Below are 23921 nucleotides of genomic sequence, written 5' to 3' on the forward strand. Positions count from 1 at the left end.
TGGTGGTACTGGTGGTGGTGGTGGTACTGGTAGTACTGCTGGTGGTGGTACTGGTATTGGTAGTACTGGTAGTGGTAGTACTGGTGGTCGTGGTACTGGTGGTGGTAGTTGTAGTACTGGTGGCTGTAGTACTGGTAGTACTGGGGGTGGTGGTAGTACTGGTGCTGGTGGTACTGGTGGTGGTGGTAGTGGTAATGGTAATGGTAGTACTGGTAGTGGTAGTACTGGTGGTGGTGGTACTGGTAGTACTGGTGGTGGTGTTAGTGGTAGTACTGGTGGTCGTGGTACTGTTAGTACTGGTGGTGGTGGTAGTGGTAGTACTGGTGGCTGTAGTACTGGTAGTACTGGGGGTGGTGGTAGTACTGGTGGTGGTGGTACTGGTGGTGGTGGTAGTGGTAATGGTAATGGTAATGGTAGTACTGGTAGTGGTAGTACTGGTGGTGGTGGTACTGGTAGTACTGGTGGTGGTGTTAGTGGTAGTACTGGTGGTCGTGGTACTGTTAGTATTGGTGGTGGTGGTAGTGGTAGTACTGGTGGCTGTAGTACTGGTAGTACTGCTGGTGGTGGTGCATGTATCAATGAGTCTAATTTTTCCTAATGAAATAGCCATTGGCATTACGTGAGACACACAACACATTTGTGAATTCCCATTGTAACAGCGGGAAGGCTGTTTTCCATGATTATTGCGTATTCACGTTTTTTCCTCAAACTTTACAATAATGATGACTGCATGTTCACTCTGCGAGTCAGGCTCGACAGCACGTGTCACGAAGGTCACTTTTAACCCTCATCATTTATTCAACCAGTAGTCTGCATGTCAGCACTTATTAAAATTCGGAAAACAAAGCTTACAGAACCAGAATCCAAATGTTTTATAATAAAACGCCTTTAAACCCCGTTTTTTAAACCACAGACAAAAATAGTCCAGCGCAGCGTGTGAGGAAAAGAAGGAAATGGCGCCCTTTTGAAATGAGAGTATTCAGGAAACACAAGAACTACAGTGTGGACGAGCATGTATGAGTCATCTTCTGTGAGCCTCGCCTGCTGCCTCTCGTCATTTTACATTGAACGCACTCACCGCTGTGCACGCGCTCGCATCATCTGGATTGCATTACACGGGCACTGTGACAGCTCCTAATTAAGATTAATCACTCTCCAAGCTCGTTCGCGCACAGAATATGCCATGAAACTAACATCAATGACGGACGAAAAGTCAATATAGCCTATCACGTCAAGGCTACTAAATAGACAGCACAGCGAAGAGGAATCACTAGGCAGATGCCATAAAACACTAAGGAATGTAAGGAATTTGTCTGGCCAGAGCCCTAGATATCCTTTTTTTTTCTTTAACATTAGGATCTCGGAAGCTCCGCCTCCACTTCATGGACGCCGAGGCCCGAGCCCTAAAAAGGTGGTCAACAAGACAGTCCGGAAGGAATCAGTACTGCAGGACAAAGCCGCCCTAATCGAGCGGGCTCATGGTTGGCTTACAGTTCAATCATACACCGCGCCTTTGCCCCAAACCTATCTGCAGATTGGTTTCACCCAAAAAATAAAAGAGAAATTTCTGAAATTTCGCCTGGGGCTACTGCCTTCAGCGGCCCACCTGCCTCCATGGTTACGGCCACCGCTACCTACAAGATGTCGACTTTGTGGGGACGGACAGGAAAACATAGTCCACCTGATCACCACCTGTTCCGAGCTCACTCACGAACGACGAGTTTTCCTGCGTCCGCTTTTCAACTTCCACAAGATACGGACTTGTAGACAAGCAGTTCTGGCCTGCTTTAAAGGGGACAACATCCAACTGAGTTGTCGAATGGTAAAATTTCTTGAAACAGCCGAGGCCCGCTACAAAATCTTGAAGGAACCAACTAAAGCGAGCAATACCTTAAACAGCCCAAATGATGATCCTAACGGTACCCCGGAAGTCCAATTCCTACACTGACTCCTTGACTCTCACACTTGATCGTTTTAATAAGATGATAAGCCCCCTTCATTTGTGTTGTCGGTTGTCTTATTCAGTAATCCTGTTTACTTGTCTTATGTACAGAATTTTAGTTTTTAACTCGTTCAATTCAGACACACATTTTATAAATTGGTGCTTCTTTGTTTTATTAACATTGTAAAGGTTTTAAATAACCATGTACAATAAAGTATTACTTACTTACAGGGAGGAATGCCTAAAGGGGCAGAAAGGGTCAGAACACATCTGGTGTAAGAGCAAAGTTTGGTGTGCAGAGAACAGTGTAAGGTGGCCTCCGGTGTAGCTTGCAACCTCATAGAGTTGGGTGAGCTAGGATCTCAGCTAAACCAAACCAGCTTCAGTTTTGAAGATCTGCCTATCTAAACTCACTTAGCAAAATAGATGACATGCTTAGGGCGTGGCCTCAGGATAAAATCTGGAAAGACGACAAACACGTGTGTAAAAGTAACTGCCAATCTCAAGAGTGAGGAGTTGGCCAAGCCGGATGAGAAGCTGCTCTTTCTTTGAACCACCCAATTGGAGCCTCCCAAGAGGAATATTTAAAAGGATTTGGTTCCAGATGCAGCATAAGCACCCCTGTTGTTCCCAGTCTGCAACTCCAACTGGAAAGTCCCCAGGGCTGTTAGGTGCAATAAGTGATGTGCAGTTAGAAGTTACTTGGAAAATCTGAGAGATACGGATACGTTTCATTGGAAAGATCTGCCTTACAGCTCCTAATCCAGACCGGGGTTCGTAATATTACTTGTGAAAGTAACTTTTAGAACAAGCAGGGAATGCGCACAAAAGTATTGGAGTGGACAAAGGAAATAAATTAGGCACATCACCGCTGGACAAGACTGATGATGCCCACAAGAGCGCGAGCTAATATTGGCAGGAAAGTCAGTCACATGATGGGGACTCCCATGCACATGCACCAAGACCCGGAGTTTGCACATATAGTGCCCCCATGAACAGCAGGGCTCAAGGTCTGAGCCCTGGCAGAGGAGAGTCCAAACTCAACGTGCAAGAGTGAAGGTGGCTTCAAGAGCTGGCATCAACACCTGACAACAACAATTGCTTCGTTAAATGGGGGAATTAAAAAAGATGGGCACAAAACAAGCGATGTGGAAAACTCACACTGGCCGTCAACCACCCCCTATCAGTTCACCAAAACAATCCTTGATAAAAGGACAACGGAAAGAATCACAAAAGAAGAATACAAAGCGCGAGAGAGAAGCTAACGCTCAAAAAATAAAAGATACGACCGCAAAGCAGTTTCCATTGTCTAGGATGGCCGCACGTGGTGGTCACGAGGACAGTATGAAGAGCAAGGTCGCTCCAACGCCAATTAGAAATAAGGTCAGGCTAAGCCAAGCGGTTATGGAACGACACGAATCAGAGGCAGAGGGGAACGACAACCAAACAGAAGAGAAAACCGTATAAACAACTGAAGGAAGAGACTCGGAGGACGGCATGAACAGCTCCTGGATCCCTGTTAAAACACATAGGGGCATATGTACAAGCCCCTATCGACAAGGGAACGCCACTTTTTGTGATGTTCTCGTGGCGATAGGGGTCTTGCGTTATGTACAAGGCAGCGTTAAGCCACTTAACGTGGCTTAACGCTGCCTTGTACATAAGGCACCTTTCATGCTATGTTTAGCGTGAAAGGTGCGTGCAGTGGGTGTTGCTGTGGGTGTTCCACCGCAACACCCATTGTATTTTACGCTGCCCTCTATGTACAAGGGTGGCGTACATAGGAAGCAGTGCCAAAATTAAGACCAGTAAATCCTGGTCTTAAGTTGGCGAAAAGAGGAGAAATGCATTATTTCTCCTCATTTTTGCTTTTCCCATCACATGGAAAAAGCAAAATGCTATGGTTTGTTTATGTACAGGAAGGTGTCCCTTTCTGTACATAAACAAACTTTTTTAAAAAAATGCCATTTTGTTACTTTCATGTGTGCTGCATGAAGCAGCACACATGAAAGTTACAAAATGGCATTTTAGGATTGTTTATGTGCAGGAAGTGACACCTTCCTACACATAACCAATCCTCCCTGCACACAGACACCCTTGCACTCTGGTGCAAGGGAGCCGGCGTTGGCGCTAAGTTGTTAAACTTAGCACCATCGCAGGGGGAAATTCAAAGGCTGCATCACATTCTTGTGAATATGGTGTAGCCTTGCATTTCCAAAGTGGCGGAGCGTGTTGTTAAGCCCAGGAGGTTAACAACATGCCTGCCACCTCATTGTACATATCCCCCTCAGGTGTTCTTACGGCTCTGAGGTAATATAAATTTTATGGTCATGTTGTGTTCCCTAGCGAGTACCCCACCGACTCCATGTACGAGTTAAAAGTGCATGTAACTTCCCTCCTGTACCAGCTATGAAGACGCAAATACATTTGCGTCCAACGTTAACTTGTCCTCTTTCAGACCCACCATGAATGGGTTTGATGGTCCGTTCCTAAATATGCTATGCCAACGTCTTTTTGAAGTGTACTCCTACGTTTTTCAGCCTGGCTGAAAGTAGGCCCTGAATCTCTGCCACCGAGCCTCTTTTCTGGCTTCTGACTGCGAGGGCCTCTGCCCAAGCAGCCCCCGTACCCGTGAACTCTGACTTACTTCTAGCGCGGCCCTCCGTGCTCAGCTCAGCCTGCTGCCTGCCAAGATTGACTATAACCTTCGAGTTATCTGTTTTCCTCCCCAAAGATACATTCCGGCCTGCTAGCTTCAGTAAACATCCTTCCTCAGCTACAGGGCTAAAGGGCCGACCTGTCTTTATGCAAGTAATTCATAGCCTCTGTTGCCATGCTTCCATGGAAGGCCCCATGCCCCCACGCTTCTCATACAGACACTCAGGCGCTTATACACGCACTCACAGCAAGTATAGAATAGCTTCTGCTCTAGAGACCTTTCTGCCCAGATAGCTTAGTTCCTAAACATCAGATATCAGATATGATAGAAGCACAAGTTGATCTGACATGCCAGACTTCTGTCTCTTTCCGCCAGTGTAAATGTCAAGTCCCCTGCACCCCGTCTATCACACGTCATGCAGCTGCGCGCGCATCCAAGCTTCCGATTTCTGCTGACATTGCAACATTCTGTTAGCACCACCCCTTGGTGCCACCCACTTGCGTCACCTATCAGTGACGTTTCTAGCACACACGCCTAGTTTACGCCTCTTGATGATGTACTAGCACCACGTGTATACTGTTATCTTGTCTTCTCTCAGCTGTTACGCCTCTTACATTGAACATTATGATGTAAATCAAGTATATAAGCTATGTATTGTCAATAAACGACGGCGCGCTCATCTATCCCTTCTGACATCCTGTGTGGTGGTCAGAACATGATATCCTGATTCCTTTATGAGGAATAAAACCCTTAGAAACTCTTACACCACGGACTCTGTTTTCCTTCATTTCGATTGAGTTATTATTGATTAAGTACTTACCTGCATAGAAATTAAGAGAGTAAATTAATTATTTACATCATTTTGGCGCCCGAACAGGGACCCCTCCCCCACCTCACGCGCCGGAAGGTGCGTTGCAATCCGTGTCCCCTGCCATCAGTTAGACGGACAACACGTGTACTGGCAGGATTTCCTGCATCCCCCTCTGACACACGGAGGTGACGAAGACTGCGATCAGTGCCCAGACGAGGCGGTGAGGAGTGCGGAGGATCCCGACCAGAGCCCAGCCGAAGGAAGCAAGGTCCGAGGTGTGAAGAGGCCCACCAGTTTTCCGAAGTTTTCCGAAGTTTTCCGAAGTTTTCCGAAGTTCCGAGTCGAGTCCAGTCGAGTTTTCCGAGGCCTTCTGTTTTCCGTGCTTCCCGGTGAGTACCATTGCTGGGTCGTATCTAGACGGGTTTGGGTACGCAAGTCCGGTCTGCACTGTTTTTAGGCAGTGTATCTGTACTGTTTAGCAGTATATAAAGTATTCCGAATTTCTGCACTGTTACAGCAGTGTATCTGTATCGTTGAGCGGTACATTCAGAGTAGGGGGAAGTTAGCTATGTCTTTAAATGTTTCATGTGATTAATGTCGTGGTATGAATGTGATTGTTCTTGTGTATTATTGTGTTTTTTTGTTTAAATAGTTACAGGCGAAATTAAGTATTAAGGATCAAGCATTTCAGTATCAAGTAGGCACAATGCCGTTTTTTAACAAATTAAAGCAGATAGGAACTAGGAAAGGGATGTTAGAGGAAGAGATTCCAATCCCCCCTAGGGACACTCCAGGTAATTTCATGTATAATAAGCATGGCATAGACGCCATCTTGTATCTAGAGTTATGGACAGATTATACCAAGCACCTAGAGGAAAGATACCGATGGCCAGTTAACGGAACATGGGATGCCGAGTGCATCATAAAGGTAGAAGAAATATTACGGAAAAAGAAAGCTAGACAATCTCAGAAAGACGCCATAGAATTTTGGCGTAAGGAATCACGTAAGCGTGCTGATAGAGCACTCCGTAGAGAAGACAGGCTTAAAGAATCAGAAAAGGCCCAAGGAAACGAATTAGTTACTGAGGGAATTCGAGTAAAAGTAGAACAAATAGATCGTATCCTAAATGGCAAAGTGAACAACATGTATCTTTTGGCCGATGGTACCCCTGACGCCATTTCAGAAATACCGAAAAATTTGCCGTCACCATTAGTTCCAACTAAAGTAATGCATAAGACTACTAAAGACATATTCCTAAATTCATATCTCGAGGATGTAGCGCCAGCTTACACCAATCTGCCTGTTCGTGCCCTGCCTACTGACAGGGCCGGGGGTGGTACTGCCCCCCAAGATCACTCTCAGCCGACACCGAAAAAGACTAGTCCCGTTCCGCCAGCTCCGCCACTTCCCTCACCTAAAACTGATCTGCCGAAACCACTTCAATCAGATCCTACTAAAAGACAAATTCAGATACTGACTACACACAGAGATAATGCTCAAGTTTCCGCTTCAGGAGGTGCGACCGCGGGTCTCCAGACCCCGCCACCGACTCACAGATTAAATCTCAGAGGTATGCAGAGTCCTCTTACGCACAGATCCCCCCGTTCTTCTAATTCATCCCGTCTTGATGCACTAAAAGAAAATATGTCAGTTTGTAGATATGATCCAGAACCTGGACAGGACGACTTAATGGTATTAGCGTCTTTACGGTTAAGATCTGCTACTGATAGTTTGTTATGTTATGCAGGAATGAAGGAGCACCTAGATAGAATATATGAGTTCGTTCAAACGGGAAAGGACCCCGACAGTATTAAGGATGCCCTGGAGAAACAGAAAGTTACCATGCAAGCACTGATACTACGATTTTTCATAAATTGTCTAATAAGAGAACGAGACAGGCCCGGAACAGAGCAGAGTGAATTAGATGCATTGAACAAGTGGGGTCAAAATATAGCCGATGGAAAACATGACAGACAAAATTGCATAGAGGCCATGTATAAAAAGATTAAGAAAGCAGTGATAGCAGTACACGAGAAAGAGAAAGAAAAGGCTCCCTCCGAGGAGGAAGAAGAATCTGAAGAACTAGAACCGACTACAAGCACTATAGCATATGTAGGTAAGGGAACTTATCTTAGGAAGGGTATCCGTCCAGAAAGCAAGAGAGTTTTCTTCTCTGCCTTAACGAATCCGAATTCTGCTGAACATCAGTTCCAGGAAACTGATAAACGGCTTCGAGATCGAGTGGGGTACCATGTACTCAATTCTATGGATGAACAAGAATTAGCCCGATCAGCGGTATCATGGGCCGAAAATGCAGACATATATAATGATGACACCGTAGCACAGACATTTCTGAACCTCTCCCCCGACGAACAGAAATTAGCAGGTATATATATGATTCAGCACCTTCTCATTAAGTACAGAAAACATTATTCAGATCCAGGTCCCTTACATGAGACACTAGAAGCACTACTGATGGATAGATGGAGAGGTTTAAGCACTAAATTAGTTCAAATAATTCTAGAACAACGACGCAGATATGACACCTTTGTAAGTCCTGAATATGTTCCCGCCCCACCTCCAGAAAGGAAAATGTACCATATGCAGTGCGGGGGTGGTATTGAAAGTCAGAACCCCTTGCGAGAAGTGCACCCTGTTATGGGTGAGGATAAAATTTTGAAACGCGTGTATGTACACACGCCTCTAACTAAATTAGAACTGTTAGAAATGAAGAAATTAGTACCATGCCATGATAAAGACCCTGCAGGTTTTCATAGAGAGCTCAAAGACATGTTACTGATGGGGGACTACACATATGATGATATCATGAAAATGTTGAAAGTATTATTGCCTACGGGTATATTCGAGAAATTAAAGGAAAAGGACTGGGAGGTGGGAGACGCAAAGATTGCCTGGGCAGAAATAGAGGATGAAGAAAAGAAACGGGTTCCAGGGTTAGGCCTTGGGGACAAAACTAAAGCATTACCAGGTTTAATAGTACAGGTCCTGCCCAGATTATTGACAACTAGAAAGGAGGATTGGGATGCAATCTCGTCCTGTAAACAGAAACATGATGAAGATACTAGCGACTTTTATTCAAGATTCGAGAAATGTTTTATTATCAATAGTGGCCTCCAGCCAAGTAGCGAGTCGTACCCACATCTTTTTGTATCAAAGTTAGTCGAGAATTCCCTACCGTTAGTTAAAAATAGAGTGTATAAAGTCGAGAGTACATGGCAAGCAAATACGCCATCCCAGATGTTACAAATGTTACAATATCACCAGAATAGAATTAGGGAAGAACAAGATCAGGAACAGAAGCGCATGAAAGACACGAAAATGAAAATGTTAGTAGCCCAGACGGTCCCATCCGACAGTCACAGGAAAGGTACGACCCAGACAAGTCACGCTGCAGCTCCTGTTAAAGGGACATGCAATTATTGCAAGCAGCCAGGTCACTACGTACACGAATGTGCAGTTCTGAAACATAACATAGCGACAGGTAAAACTAAAGAGAGACCGCATCCGCCTAGACAAGACCATAACCAGCATCAGTCTACACAGAATACACAGCCCATGCATGCATCCGCACAGACAGCACAGACCGTAGCAGTACCACAGCCACAGCCCATTGCTGCAACTCAGCAAGTCTCACAACAGATGTACCAGTATGCCCAGTCTGCTTACCCCGAATATTCCCGATATACATGAAACAGCCTAGAGAGGGAAGGTGGCTTGCCTCTTATCGAGATTCCTGTAGATCAAGAAGGTCCTTATGTACACAGTCAAGTATTGGGGAAAGATAGAAAGTTTTTAATTGACACAGGGGCAAGTCGCACTACAATAAGTCATGACGAAGTTCCAGGGGCACCCCTCTCAGGCTCACAAAATGTTTCCCTTGGTTTTTCAGGACAACCTATTGTAAATGAAGTATCAGAACCAGTTCCCCTGGCTGTGGGTCCATTATCACGCGTTACAGACCTGTTACTAACAAAATCATGTCCGGAAAATCTGTTAGGAATTAAAACACTGAAGGCTCTAGGAGCTATAATATGCTGCTCCCCGGAGGGGGTTAGACTCTTTCTGCGGGATTTCAAGGGTCATTACGTCCTTCGTGAGTTTGACGTCAGATTGAAAAATGTACCTGATTACTTGTGGGCAAAAGGCCCAACTGATGTAGGATGTATGCACATTACACCATACCGCGTTACCCTCAAGGCAGGTGTTGTATTACCCAGAATCAGACAATACAAGTTACCACCCGATGCTGTAGCGGCTTTACTGAAAATCATTGAAGAGCTCATTGCCCAAGGAGTGGTCGTCGAGACCGACTCCAATATCTGTAATTCACCCATCATTCCGATTCTTAAACGTACTGATCCCAATGCACCGCCAGTATATCGGCTGGTGATTGATCTTCGAGAATTGAATAAATGCATTATCCCACAGTATCCTGTGGTCCCCGATATATCATCTCTCTTGACTGCTATTGATTCAGAAGCAACGTTCTTTACTGTAATTGATCTCAAGAACGCCTTCTTCAGCGTGCCTATTGATCCAGAGAGCCAATATCTCTTCGGATTCTGTTTAAATGGACGCAGTTTCAAATTTTCGCGCGCACCTCAAGGATTCACAGAAAGCCCCAGCATCTATAGTCAAGCACTGAAAAGACAACTAGATTGTATTCAAATGCCAGTTAACACCGCTTTACTACAATACGTCGATGATCTGCTGATCACCGCACGAAGTGAGCCCGAATGTGAAAAAGCATCACTGACAGTTTTACATTTCCTGGCCGACAAGGGACACAAGGTGTCTCCTTCGAAGCTACAATTCTGTGTTCAGCAAGTTGTGTACTTGGGTCACTTGCTGTCCAAAGTGGGGAGACAGCTCACTCCCGATCGCATTCAGTTAATTGTGAACATGCCGCAACCCAAGACACAAAAGGAAGTGCGGGCCTTCATAGGCCTCACCTCGTACTGCAGACAATGGATTCCCCAGTATGCATTTCTAGCTAAACCACTCATTCAGTTAACGACACAGGAGGCAGCGACTTCGACTGTCCTCCCTTGGACTCAGGAACACACACAAGCTTTTGAAGAATTAAAGAAAGTTTTATGCCAAGCACCAGTTTTAGCGACACCATGTTACAGCAAACCGTTTACACTTTTTGTTACAGAACGTGATGGCACAGCGTTGTCTGTCCTCACTCAAGACCAAGCAGGTTCACATAAGCCTTGTGCTTATTTTTCTAGTACATTGGATTCAGTAGCTCAAGCACTCCCTGCGTGCTTAAAGTCAGTAGCAGCAACAGCGTTAGCAATAAGACAAAGTGATTCAATTGTTTTAGGTCATCAGTTAACAGTTCAAGTACCACATTCTGTAGAGGTTTTGTTAAACAGAACCCAGACTCAACACTTAACTATAGCACGACTGACAGGTTATGAATTAACACTATTCCAGCCACACATAGAAATCAGACGTTGCAGCATCCTGAACCCCGCAACACTGTTACCTACAGTTATGACAGATCCAGCTCCGCATGATTGTATAGAAATAATTAATGCAGTAACTAAGCCTAGACGAGACTTAACAGATGTCCCATTGACAAATCCAGACCTGACACTTTATGTGGACGGTTCATGCATGAGAACAAGTACAGGAGAATTAGTGGCCGCGTACGCCGTGACCACTGAAACTGAAATTAAAGAAACACATCGTATTGACACCCTGTCTGCTCAAGCAGCAGAGCTCATCGCTCTGACCCGAGCTTGTATTCTAGCCAAGAACAGAAATGTTAACATATACACAGATTCCCGCTATGCCTTCGGAGTTGTACACGACTTCGGAGTCCTCTGGCAAGAACGAGGTTTTCTGACTTCTCATGGGGCCAAGATACAACATGGCCCCCTCATTCAAGCACTGTTAGAAGCAATACATTTGCCCTCGGGCATATCAGTCATGAAGTGTAAGGCACATACTAAAGTCACAGATTCTGTTTCCCAGGGTAACGACCTGGCAGACCAGACAGCAAAACATACAGCACTGACTCACACCCAGACTACTGATGTGACAAAGACAATAGTCCAGACCCAGTGTATGGCAGTTAGAGATCCCGCCCTAGATGTAATTGATATCCAGACACATGCTACTCCAGAGGAGATAAAGAAATGGACTGAACTAGGAGGGATTCAGACAGATCAAGGTTGGGTGACGAAGGGAAAATCTATATGGTTTCTCCCCGACTCAATGGTTCAAGTCATGATAAATACAGCACATAGTCCTGCCCATCTTGGAGAGAAAGCCATGTTAGACAGTTTACAGAATCTCTGGTACAACCAACACTTACGAGCAGCAGCAAAACAGAAAGTGCGTACTTGCATGATCTGTTGTCAGTTCAATCCAGGTAAAAGCGTCCCTGTTGAGCAAGGTGGATTTCATCCTCCCGATCACCCTTTTGAAGTCCTCCAGATGGATTATATCCAGATGAATAGCTGTAGAGGATTTAAGTATGTCCTTGTAATTGTTTGTGCTCTGTCCCGCTGGACCGAAGCATACCCAGTCCCAGACTACACTGCTCCGACCACTGCCAGACAGTTGGTTCGTGAATTCTTCCCACGGTACGGTTTGCCCCGTGTCGTGTATTCAGATAACGGACAGCCGTTCTCGTCCGAGCTGATGAGACAAGTTTCCCTCTTGCTAGGATATCAGTGGAGGTTCCACTGTGTCCGACATCCCGAAGCAGCTGGCCTTGTAGAAAGGCATAATCAGACACTAAAGATCCGTCTTGCCAAGATCTGTCAGGAAAAAGGGGTCGACTGGATAGTCGCCCTGCCCGTGGCACTATTCTACATGAGAATGGTCGCCCACTCGAGATCAGGGCTATCCCCGTACGAAGTGGTCTTTGGCAGACCGCCGAATATGTGGGGGACGCCCGTTCCGAAAAAGATCACTGATATTGATTGTAACATGTTGACAGATTACCTTGCCTCCTTGATGTCTGCACTCCAATCATGTCGTTCACAGGTTGCCGCAGCCTTCCCTGACAACACCGATGTAAAGGCGCATGAGGTCCGCCCAGGTGACCTGGTAGTCGTCCGGAATTTCGACCGGAAAAGTCCGCTGGAGCCCCGCTGGAAGTCTCCAAAGACCGTTCTGCTTACCACCAGGACCGCCGTGAAAATCGAGGGGAGAAAGGGGTGGGTCCACACGAGTCACATCAAACTATGCAATGAACTAAAAAACGGACTGAAACAGGACTCTGACTCGTCCACCCCCACCAAAGACTGTATTGAAGCACAAGACGTTACTGTGCCTAAAAGAGAAAAGACTCCTCAAGAACTTTACCGAATAAAGCTTCGATCTAGCAAGTCAGACAGTTTAATTGTTTAAGTCCTCCCTTAGGTGAATCGGTTAAATAGTTTCTGACATGTATCCCCTAGATCGAGTTAGAGAGAGAGAGGAAAAGAGAAGAACATATTGCAAATCACTTCGTAGTCACTGCATAGTGACACTAATAATCATGTTTATTCTGAGTATTCTAATTATTATTGCCAGCATTCTGCTCCCTATGTACTGGCCTATTTTCAGGCGTGAACAATCTGCTTACAATGTCTCTGCTGAACACACTTTTAGTGAACTTCCTGCACATGAACTCTCTTACAGACTTGCGCTGCGCAACAATACATTCATTAGTATGTTACACCATTCTCATCAGACAAATAATGCTACAGACTGTTGGATATGTGGCCGACTCCCTCCCTACCAGAATTACAAGGGAGCTCTGCCTCTCTTTCCGTACCCATTCACTCACAATGGCTCCTGTGGAGCATGGTTTAAAATAATTAATTCTTTAGATCCTGATATTGCTGTTTTCGATGGGGGCTGGGTTTGGGGAAACTTGAACTTAGTCCTGCTCAACGTCTGTTATCCTGATCAAGAAGGACTTCCCACTCGAATAGGAACTGATCTAGAAAATGAAGTATATGGATTAGGTAATTACACAATTAGCCTTATGATCCTCACTGTTGAATCTGAAACTGCTCCAGTTCTGCCCCATATGTTAGTACTACCAGTCACAGGTGAATTATGTGTTAGCAAGAAAGGTTCAGTACACGTAGGTCATAGTAAATGCACTACTGTGGTCGAGTTCAGTGACCATGGTAAATCGTCTTTTAAAGCTACCAGTCATTCCTACTTTGTTTGTGGTCATACCGCATACATACGTTTGCCCCCAGATTGGGATGGTACCTGTTACATTGCATTCCTTCTGCCACCTGTTTTCCTAGCTCCTCCTGATTACCATAGAAATACGAATCTAGCACCGAATAGACCCAAAAGAGATATTCCCCTTGTCGACTACACAGAAACGGCATGGGAACAGTACACTGATTTCAATAAAGGATTCTTTTTCTTCCTAGGACCTGTCCAAAACAGTAAATTAATACGCAGATTAACGAGAACACTCGAAGCAGTAGTGAACGAAACTGCCTCCGCTCTAGGTAACTTAACAGAGGAGCAGTCTGCTATACGGACTGTTGTCCTTCAAAATCGCCTTGTGATTGACGTCATCTTGGCAGATAGAGGTGGAGCCTGTAAGGTCATCGGGTCAAGTTGCTGTGTTTTCATTCCACAAAACGCACCATCTGTCTATCAAGCTATCACCCGTTTACATAAAATTGCAAATCAGATACATCAGAATCCAGGCACCTGGACTTGGTCCGGTTGGTTCTGGACTACGTTAACAGCTTGGGGATGGAAGATCTTATCGTTCCTAGGCATTGGCCTTGTTATAGTATTCAGTTGTTGCCTGTGCCTGCAGTGTGGGCCAGCGATATGTGGACTGTGTGCCACATCCTGCATTGAGCATTCCAGTTGCCTCTCAAACAGTCAAAGAAGGAAAGACGAACATATAATGTTACAAGAACAAACTGATCGATTTATGAGGATCGATATATCATGAAGGGTCCGTAGGGAACAAGGAGGGAATGAGGTAATATAAATTTTATGGTCATGTTGTGTTCCCTAGCGAGTACCCCACCGACTCCATGTACGAGTTAAAAGTGCATGTAACTTCCCTCCTGTACCAGCTATGAAGACGCAAATACATTTGCGTCCAACGTTAACTTGTCCTCTTTCAGACCCACCATGAATGGGTTTGATGGTCCGTTCCTAAATATGCTATGCCAACGTCTTTTTGAAGTGTACTCCTACGTTTTTCAGCCTGGCTGAAAGTAGGCCCTGAATCTCTGCCACCGAGCCTCTTTTCTGGCTTCTGACTGCGAGGGCCTCTGCCCAAGCAGCCCCCGTACCCGTGAACTCTGACTTACTTCTAGCGCGGCCCTCCGTGCTCAGCTCAGCCTGCTGCCTGCCAAGATTGACTATAACCTTCGAGTTATCTGTTTTCCTCCCCAAAGATACATTCCGGCCTGCTAGCTTCAGTAAACATCCTTCCTCAGCTACAGGGCTAAAGGGCCGACCTGTCTTTATGCAAGTAATTCATAGCCTCTGTTGCCATGCTTCCATGGAAGGCCCCATGCCCCCACGCTTCTCATACAGACACTCAGGCGCTTATACACGCACTCACAGCAAGTATAGAATAGCTTCTGCTCTAGAGACCTTTCTGCCCAGATAGCTTAGTTCCTAAACATCAGATATCAGATATGATAGAAGCACAAGTTGATCTGACATGCCAGACTTCTGTCTCTTTCCGCCAGTGTAAATGTCAAGTCCCCTGCACCCCGTCTATCACACGTCATGCAGCTGCGCGCGCATCCAAGCTTCCGATTTCTGCTGACATTGCAACATTCTGTTAGCACCACCCCTTGGTGCCACCCACTTGCGTCACCTATCAGTGACGTTTCTAGCACACACGCCTAGTTTACGCCTCTTGATGATGTACTAGCACCACGTGTATACTGTTATCTTGTCTTCTCTCAGCTGTTACGCCTCTTACATTGAACATTATGATGTAAATCAAGTATATAAGCTATGTATTGTCAATAAACGACGGCGCGCTCATCTATCCCTTCTGACATCCTGTGTGGTGGTCAGAACATGATATCCTGATTCCTTTATGAGGAATAAAACCCTTAGAAACTCTTACACCACGGACTCTGTTTTCCTTCATTTCGATTGAGTTATTATTGATTAAGTACTTACCTGCATAGAAATTAAGAGAGTAAATTAATTATTTACATCAGCTCCATAAAGCAATTCCCTAAAATAACTCAAATAGGGTCAGGTGCAGCAACTGGTGGTCAACCTATGCAACTATATACTGAGGAAGGCAGGAAAGAAAGTCCAGGTTACCCAGTTTAAGTGAAACTGAGTACAGTCTCAGACTATAAACACCAGGAGACCCCAGCGATACTCTAAAAAAAGAGAATACATCTCCAGGACTAGGGATTTAAGTGAGCCAGGTCCCGTCGGTGCTCAGTACCGCCAGTTCTAAAAAGCAGGTGCTGAGATGGCTCCCTAGTGGGCTCTCCATTTCTGCCATCACCCTCGGGGTGAAAAATATATTTTAACTCTGCAGCAGTACCACCCTTCACTGCATTTGAGGTCATTACAAAGAGATTTACTGTAGGTCTTTCATAGTCTCTTCATTTCAGAACTGAAGCCTTTTCAGTATTACATACAATGGAGCCATAGTTGTTGCTTATTTATCTTATGCACGTAACAACCATTGACAAAGCCAATAGTCCTGACTTGTATGTATAATTGTACTTGCTGTAATATATATATCTGGATGTAATGACAGAAACAGTAACATATCAGTCTGGTGGTATACTATGCTAAGCACAGATATTGTCGCAGTCAAATTTAAACCCTCACAAGAAAAACAACAGAATAAAACGACAGACGTAACATGGGGATCATCAGAAAAAGCTCTGTTGATCTTATTCAGAGAGGATACCTTTGCAGAATGGGGTACCATTGTTACTTCCCCTCATAGAGCCTGGGAAAACCACTGCAGGAAAGCCGAGAAAAGACCAGATGATGTTCTAAAGAAGAGCACAAGTTGGCACAAAGGCTTTGGTGTGGGCTCAGTGTTAAAGGAGTCTTTGGGACCCATCAATAGCTCAAAGCTGGACAAATCAAAAATCATCTTAATTGTATGGGATTCCTCCTTGAGCCGCCAGTGTAATTTTGACATCACGGCCGGCAAAGTGTAAGGTCAAGGATTGGGTATGGTTGTCACAGGCGCTATACAGTAATTGTAATGCATGGCCTCCACTACAGAGAAGCTCAAGTGGTGTAAATGGTTTAGTCTCAACTCTATTGAGGAATATAGCAGGATCAGTTAAACAAAAGTAAGTAGAATGATCTGTTTTGCACGGAAACGCCCCATGGCTTTTGATTTGAATCTAGCCAACCACAATAGGAGGCAAGGAGCTTTTAATAGAATCGATGTTGCCGTTGGAATTCTACTGCAGAGGTCAAACTATAGTAAATTGGAGAAATATGATAATCCGTTAGTCACAATCCTGGAAGCACTTGAACTGACAGCATTAAATGAGTACGTCTCTGTGGGCATACCCACGGGGTTTACACACAGAACAAATTACAGCCTCACAGTGTTGGACTATAAATTTAGTTCTATGGGGCTGGTTAAAGATTGTAAACACAAAAGGGGTGCTACTAGTCAAAGTGGGCTAAAAAGTGTCTGCTTTCTCATGGAAGGTGTGTGTGTAAACTATAGAGTAAGAAGGGTGAAAGGAAGAAAACCCATCAGCCCACCCATTGGCGGAACTTCATCATCTGGGATTTTTAGAATGCAAACTGGTATCCACTAGGTTGCTCACTGTTGTTATCGTGAGTAAACTCTAGTAACAGATCCACCAGTGATGGAAAGCCACAGAGTGGTGGTGTGAAGAGCTGTGGGAAGAAAGGAGTGCAGTGCTCAAAAAATATATATGTGCTAGTAGAATAGTGGTGTATTAAAATTGACTAACATGGTGCCAAAAGATACATTTTATTATGACGGTCACCATGATGCCAAGATTAAAAGCAGAGTGTAGATAGTGTTTTAGCAAATACTACTATCTTGATGGAATATTAACTGGTTAAAGATACTCAGGAATTTATAATCGCACAGAGATTTGAAAGTGACCACTATCCGGAGTGCATAATTATAAGCAATACTAATAAGATGGCAGAACCAATGAGGGCACTGGGTTTGCCTTCAAGTGTGGTATATTGGAACAGAGTTTCATGGAATAGTGGCTCACTGGCAAAATACTCTGAATGGAAGTAGGCAGGCAGAACACCTTTAGGGAAAACCGAGGATCTGATTGAGGCGTGGGAATCAGCACTAAGCAAGTTAAGAACTGAGTTGGCAGGTGATCAACGGTATAAGAATAACTCAAGGAGATCTAAGTGCAAAATTGTTACTCAAAGGAGTTAAGAGCACAACTGAAACCTCTGGATCAGGAATTGAAGAGGAGGAAAAAATGAAAGAAAAAGCGGAACGTGCAAAGAAGCTGAAGGATCTGAGAAAGGAATATAAAAAAGCTTTATGAGAGGCAAAGAGAAGTGCAGAGGACAGTGAGTGGCAGGACCTCTTTCTAGTCTGCAAAAGCAAAATTCAGCTTACTTTTTGGCTTCTTAATAATAACCTGGAAAATAATCAAACTTTTAAGGGGGATCGGTTTACTCAACATCCTGGGTAAAGTATATAGAAAATATTTCTTGTCAAACAGGTGAACAGTTCAACTGGCTAAGTGTGGTTAAAGAAGTAACCCAACCCTGCTGACATACTCCCAACAAGAAATTTCTGAACACTAACTAGATGCCGGGGAAACGATGCTCCAGGTTCAAGTGGTCTTCAGGCAGCGATATATAAACAAGATAGGGATTACTGGGCACTTGCTTTTCGGAAATCTCTTTAACCATTGTTTGGAGTTCGACGCCATTCCTGAGTCATGGAGAGGGGGATTTGTCATCCTATATATAAAAAGGGTTATACATTAGCTCCCACAACTATTAATTAATCAGTCTAGTAGACAGTAAGGCTAAACATTTTGCTACTATGATCCTGAGTGAGCTGGAAGCATGGGCAAATGGGAAAATAATAATCCACTTTAATCATAGAGGTTTCAGGGCAAAATCTAGCACTTTAGACAACTTGATTTGCCTGACTATGCTAATAAACAAGTCAATTAAGAGGAAATAGCTGCTTTAAGCATGCTGCATTGATTTCTCCAAAGCATTTGATCATGTTGACAGGAGCCGGTTATGGAAGAAATCGCCAGATTCGAATATCCCAGGCTATTCCACTGCTACGTGCAATCCAGTTACTGTACTCGAATAACTGGTTGCAATTCAAACTAATTGATAACCACACACTTTTAGGAAGGATACAAATAAATAGAGGGTTAAAACAAGAGTGCGTGTGCTGGCTCCCACTCTTTTTAACTTGATTATCTCTGATGTGAGCCTGCTCTTAAATCAGGCGCTCTCCCATCCACCGTCCATTGGTACCCAGAAGTTAAACTCTTTACAATATGCATATGATGTTGTGCTTTTAAATCAAACAGGTGTAGGTATACAGAGGGTTTTAAATGTGTTGAGTATTTATTGGAAGGATAATTGTATGGCAATTCATTTTGATATAACAAATATGGTAATTTTTGGGGAAAAGTTGATCAAGAAAGGTGTCTGGAATTTACAAGATACTAAGATGAAAAGAAGCCAGAACTATAAACATCTGGGTATGTGGGTATAAGAGTGCGGTTCTCATTTGCTGCAGATTTGAAACTGATGCTGGCAGTATTAGTTCATTCATTGAAGTCGCTGCTTGGTTGAAAAAATGCCAAATCCCTCCTTCGCTCCCTTGTTATATGTAATTAGGCTAAAATTAATACCCACCCTCTCTTATGGTTCGTTAGAACTTCCCCGGTGAAAATGGGGCATTTCCTAAATGTCTCCCCAAGTATGGTGTGTAGGCAATCAATCATAAAGCTTTATTCGAGTTGCATACTCATAAAAGCACAACATACATTTTAAAACATCACAATTGATAATTAAATTACATTCATTCAAAAACATTTTATAAGACAGTTGTGCAAGCTTAACCAATATTAAAATTAGCACGCTATTTAAAACAGTTATCAAATCTGATTTGTAAGAAGGGCTCTCCGCCTAATGGACCAGGCCCACCCTAAATATTTAGCTATACCCATAACAATAGGCTCTTCAGTGGTGGTGCAGATAATTCTATTTGCCTCTACAGCACTAGTTGTCCCGAGGTTCTTGCAAATTGGAGCTAACCAGACCCTTCTTGGACTGGCGTAGGCATCACAAGCAAATAGGAAGTGACCCACACTTTCATTGGCTGCACCACATGCTGGGCAGCACAAGCTATTCAAACTCTTCCACCTGCCTGTTAAATGTCTCAGGGGGAGGGAGCCGGATCTTAACTGGAAAAACAACTTCCTGTCCGTGGGGACAGTTATGCTGTCCCAATACTGTTCTAACACGGGACACATTTTAATTTCCAGAAAACGACCACCCATTGAATCAGATTTTGCTCCCCTCCAGAGCCTACCATCTATCCACTCCCAATATAAAGTTTTGAGGGTATTTTTACTTGGGAAAACTTCCCCCGCAGGGTTATCCCAAAGGTTGGAAAGACCCAGTTCGCCTAGCATGACCCTTAAGTTTTTCAGCCATGATATTTTATGAAAGATGTCAATTTTAATTATTGCCAGAAACCCGTCCGCATAATGCTTAATCTCAGGAGTAGACCAGAGTCGTCTCCAATATAGGATAGGACGCAATCGAGCTCGATCGCTAATAGTTCTTCTCCCAAGGTCAAGGCTGAGCGGGATTAGTGGGGTACTCTGGGGGAGTCCCATAATTCCCCTAAGAAACCTGTTCTCTGCTATCTGTAGGGAAGTAAGCTTTTCAAAACCCCACAGTTCTGCCCCATAAAGGGTGTGTAGGCTACTTTTCCACCTCCCTAATAATATATCTCAAGCCCAGGTGAGGCTAGAATGTGGGCTCATGGGCCAGCCAGTAGCACAGAAGGCCTCACTGATCAAGTACGCTTTCTCCTTGATCAATGCTGAGGATGGCACCCCTAAAGCATGCATATGGAAAGACATACAGAGTGAGGCATCACAAAACCCCTTGCTGACAGAACTGTCTTCTGCTTTGAAAGACTTAAAAGTAAATAGCAAGTGGTACCAACAGCAAATATATAACACTTTTAAACTCATGGAAATAAGCAATTAAAATTGTACTCAATACAGGAAGACAAGGAAAACTTATGGAATAGAAGCCACAGTTGGATGACCATTCTTGCAAGCGACTTCAGCACCAAAAATATCTAGCACAAAGTTACTATCGATTTTTAAAAATAGGGTTGGTGCAATTTAGATTTGGTTTTTTGAGTCACAAGACTGGTTACCAAAATGGGCGGACACGCCATCAGAGAACAGTTGCAGACTGTGTCTGCTTCAGCCAGAATCTGTGCTGCATTTATTGTGTGTCTGCCCATGTACCTTACTGCAATGCCGATATTGGCTATGGCCAGTATTTTTTCAGTTCAGAACAAGAACATGTCACCAAACAATAATTTTCTGCTTGAGAGGTGATTTCCCAATGGTGTCCGTTTGTTTCCTTGAATTTATGAATAAAGTGGAACGGCTATTATTGGAATGGATCCAGCCAGAATCCACCTATGTATGTGTGAATCATACATAGGTGGATTTTTAGTCAAGAACATTTTATGCTGAGACTGTATTTTATAACGTGCTGGACTGTATTATATGTATTTTAAGTTCTGTTGTGTAAGAGGACACCAACGTCATATTTGTTTTATTATATTTAACACAATCAAATCAATGGGTGCATGGCTATAGACTGGCTAGGCCTAGTATTTGCCTTTTTTGGGCCTTTATCTCTCCTTTTCTGCGGGCATGTCGACTGGAAATTTTTATAAACCTGTGAAATCCATGGAAAAGTTAGTTTTGGTGCCTTGGGTGGGTATGCATGCAATGGGGATAGGTTTTGTATTGCAGGTCAACTGGGTAGTGTGTTGTTAGTGTATGGTTTTAATCATAGATAGTTTATATTAATCAAAATAAAATATTTTTACTTTATAATGTAATAATACCAACCCAACTATAAAGGTCTATTGGTTTGAAGATATCATTTTCACAAGAAATTAGTCATGCTTTTGTCATAACATATTGTGAATAATAGATCATACCTATGGTAACTGACGTATGGCATTGTTGGCTTGTCACCATAACCAATTCAGGCGTACTGTGCTGAGCACAAGCTTCTCAAGAAGGCATACATTGGAACAGAAACACACATCTTATGCCCAATCAAATGTTGTAGTTAAGGGAATTAACATGTAAGTGAAGGCAAAGTCATTCTCTAAGGAGAGTTTCTTAAAGCTCTTTTACTGTTTATCAAATAAGGTATGCTGAAAGCTGCACTTTCGCGATTCCTAAAAGGCGTCCTACATTTTTCCTCTACCAAAAGACATCTAAAGGTTTATAAATGACAAAAATCGTAGAAAGGCATTACCTCTAGGACACTGAGCAGAAGTCCAATAATTGTCATTTGTGAGGGAACATAAACCCTTTGAACACTATGCTGAGGATGGTGTGCACCCTCAGCATCGACCTCTGAATAATGAGGGGACAGAATATCAAACAAAAAGTCAACAGGTAAGTAAATCTATATTTTCCATACCTAACACCACATATATGTACATATACAGTACATGTATCTTTAAGGAATGTAGATGAGGAGCTAGGGATGGTAAATCTATACTTCCCTGATTGCGCTTACCTTTCGATATTTTGTCCCTCGGTATTCTGTCCTCAATATGTATGACGAGATTCTGGGGGTCGATATTCAGTAGTACCGTCCTAAGGATGAGGAGTTATTATTGAATTTGATCTTGTAACACTGATAAGGGGTCTAATTAAATCAAGAAGGGTATTGTTATGCTTGCAATTGTATGTGCAAATTGCCTCAAACATCTTGTTTTTTGCCAAAGGGACTCTAGCCTTGTTGAGCAAGAGAAACCTGGTAGGTCACTTAAAAGTTATTGTCACCACTGTGTTTTTGTTATTGTGGTCAGAATTGGTTTTGGGTCTGAAAAATTCACTTTAACCATCTCCAGCTTGGAGTTAAGTCAGAGAGAGGGGCCGGGTAAGGAGGCTTGAAGGCGGAGTGTTTCTTTCAGTATTAAGGAGAGTAATATACCTGTCCATTTTTCATACTTAATTTATGCAGATAGAAATGCAGGCTGATTCTACGTAACGTAAATGCAGCGAATCTTCTTAAAAACGACATAATGTTTTTATAAACACCAAGCTAAAATAATGTTTGTACAAGACTGCCATCCTGTTGTTCACTAAATCTTTAAAGGTGGTGGTGAGGCTAGCATTACCAAGCATAGGTGCCTCTAAATTCAGAGTCACTCCTGATTGACAAGTGGTATTGATGTCCCCTCGCCTTTGGGTAGATGGCTTTCTGGCAGATATCAGCTCTGCCTGAGAAAGACGCATGAATAGAAAATTGACCCAAACTGGTTCTGAAAGAGCAGACCAAGATTTCACATCTCCTGTCTGCCATCCCCTTATGAGTGGGAGCTGCTGATCCTCTTCATCTTCCATTTCCAAGCTTCCTCTGGCCAAGGACAGGGTGCGCCACAAAGTGCCCAGAGGTCTAAGCACAACCATGGCTGGTACCTGCATGAGTCATCTTCCCAGAGCTTAGGGGACATCACCACAAGTACGTTCTGGAAGAAGACCCACCTGTCTTGGCCTTGAAACATCAGGAGTCCAGCCTGAAAAAGATGCAATGATCGTGCGGAGCCTACAGGACATGCTGACTGATGGTGTGGACAGAGGTCCAGGAGAAGCTGACTGATTGTGTGGACAGAGGCCCAGGAGAAGCTGACTGATGTTGTGGTCAGAAGCCAGGAGAAGCCTACTGATGGTGATGACAGAGGCCCAGGAGAAGCTGACTGATGTTGTGGTCAGAAGCCCAGGAGAAGCCTACTGATGGTGTGGACAGAGGCCCAGGAGAAGCCGACAGATGGTTTGGACAGAGGCCCAGGAGAAGCTGACTGATGGTGTGGACAGAAGCCCAGGAGAAGCTGACTGATGGTGTGGACAGAGGCTCTCCTCTAGAGAAAGGTGGTTTAAGCCATTGTATCCCTGATACTTATGGCTAGAAGCCTGCTAAAATGTCTGACAGGTTTCAAACCACACTTATGCCCCTATTCTGGGTGGAGCACTGTGTTACAATTATAGAAACTGTCCCAAAACCCACAATGCAACATTACATTGTGAAAATTGTATAATACGCACGATGAAAGTAGACCCACCAGAGCCGTTCCGTCGTATTCTTCTTCTTTTTTGTTTTTTTTAACCTGACTGAAGCCATTTTTTTCCAAAATCAATTAAATGCTCATATTTCTGGTTTCCACAGGCAGAACAGAATTGTGTGTTATCCCGTGTGCGCACTTAAAACC

This window comes from Lissotriton vulgaris, chromosome 4_1, assembly GCF_964263255.1.
Source record: "Lissotriton vulgaris chromosome 4_1, aLisVul1.2, whole genome shotgun sequence".
In the NCBI taxonomy this organism is placed as follows: domain Eukaryota; kingdom Metazoa; phylum Chordata; class Amphibia; order Caudata; family Salamandridae; genus Lissotriton; species Lissotriton vulgaris.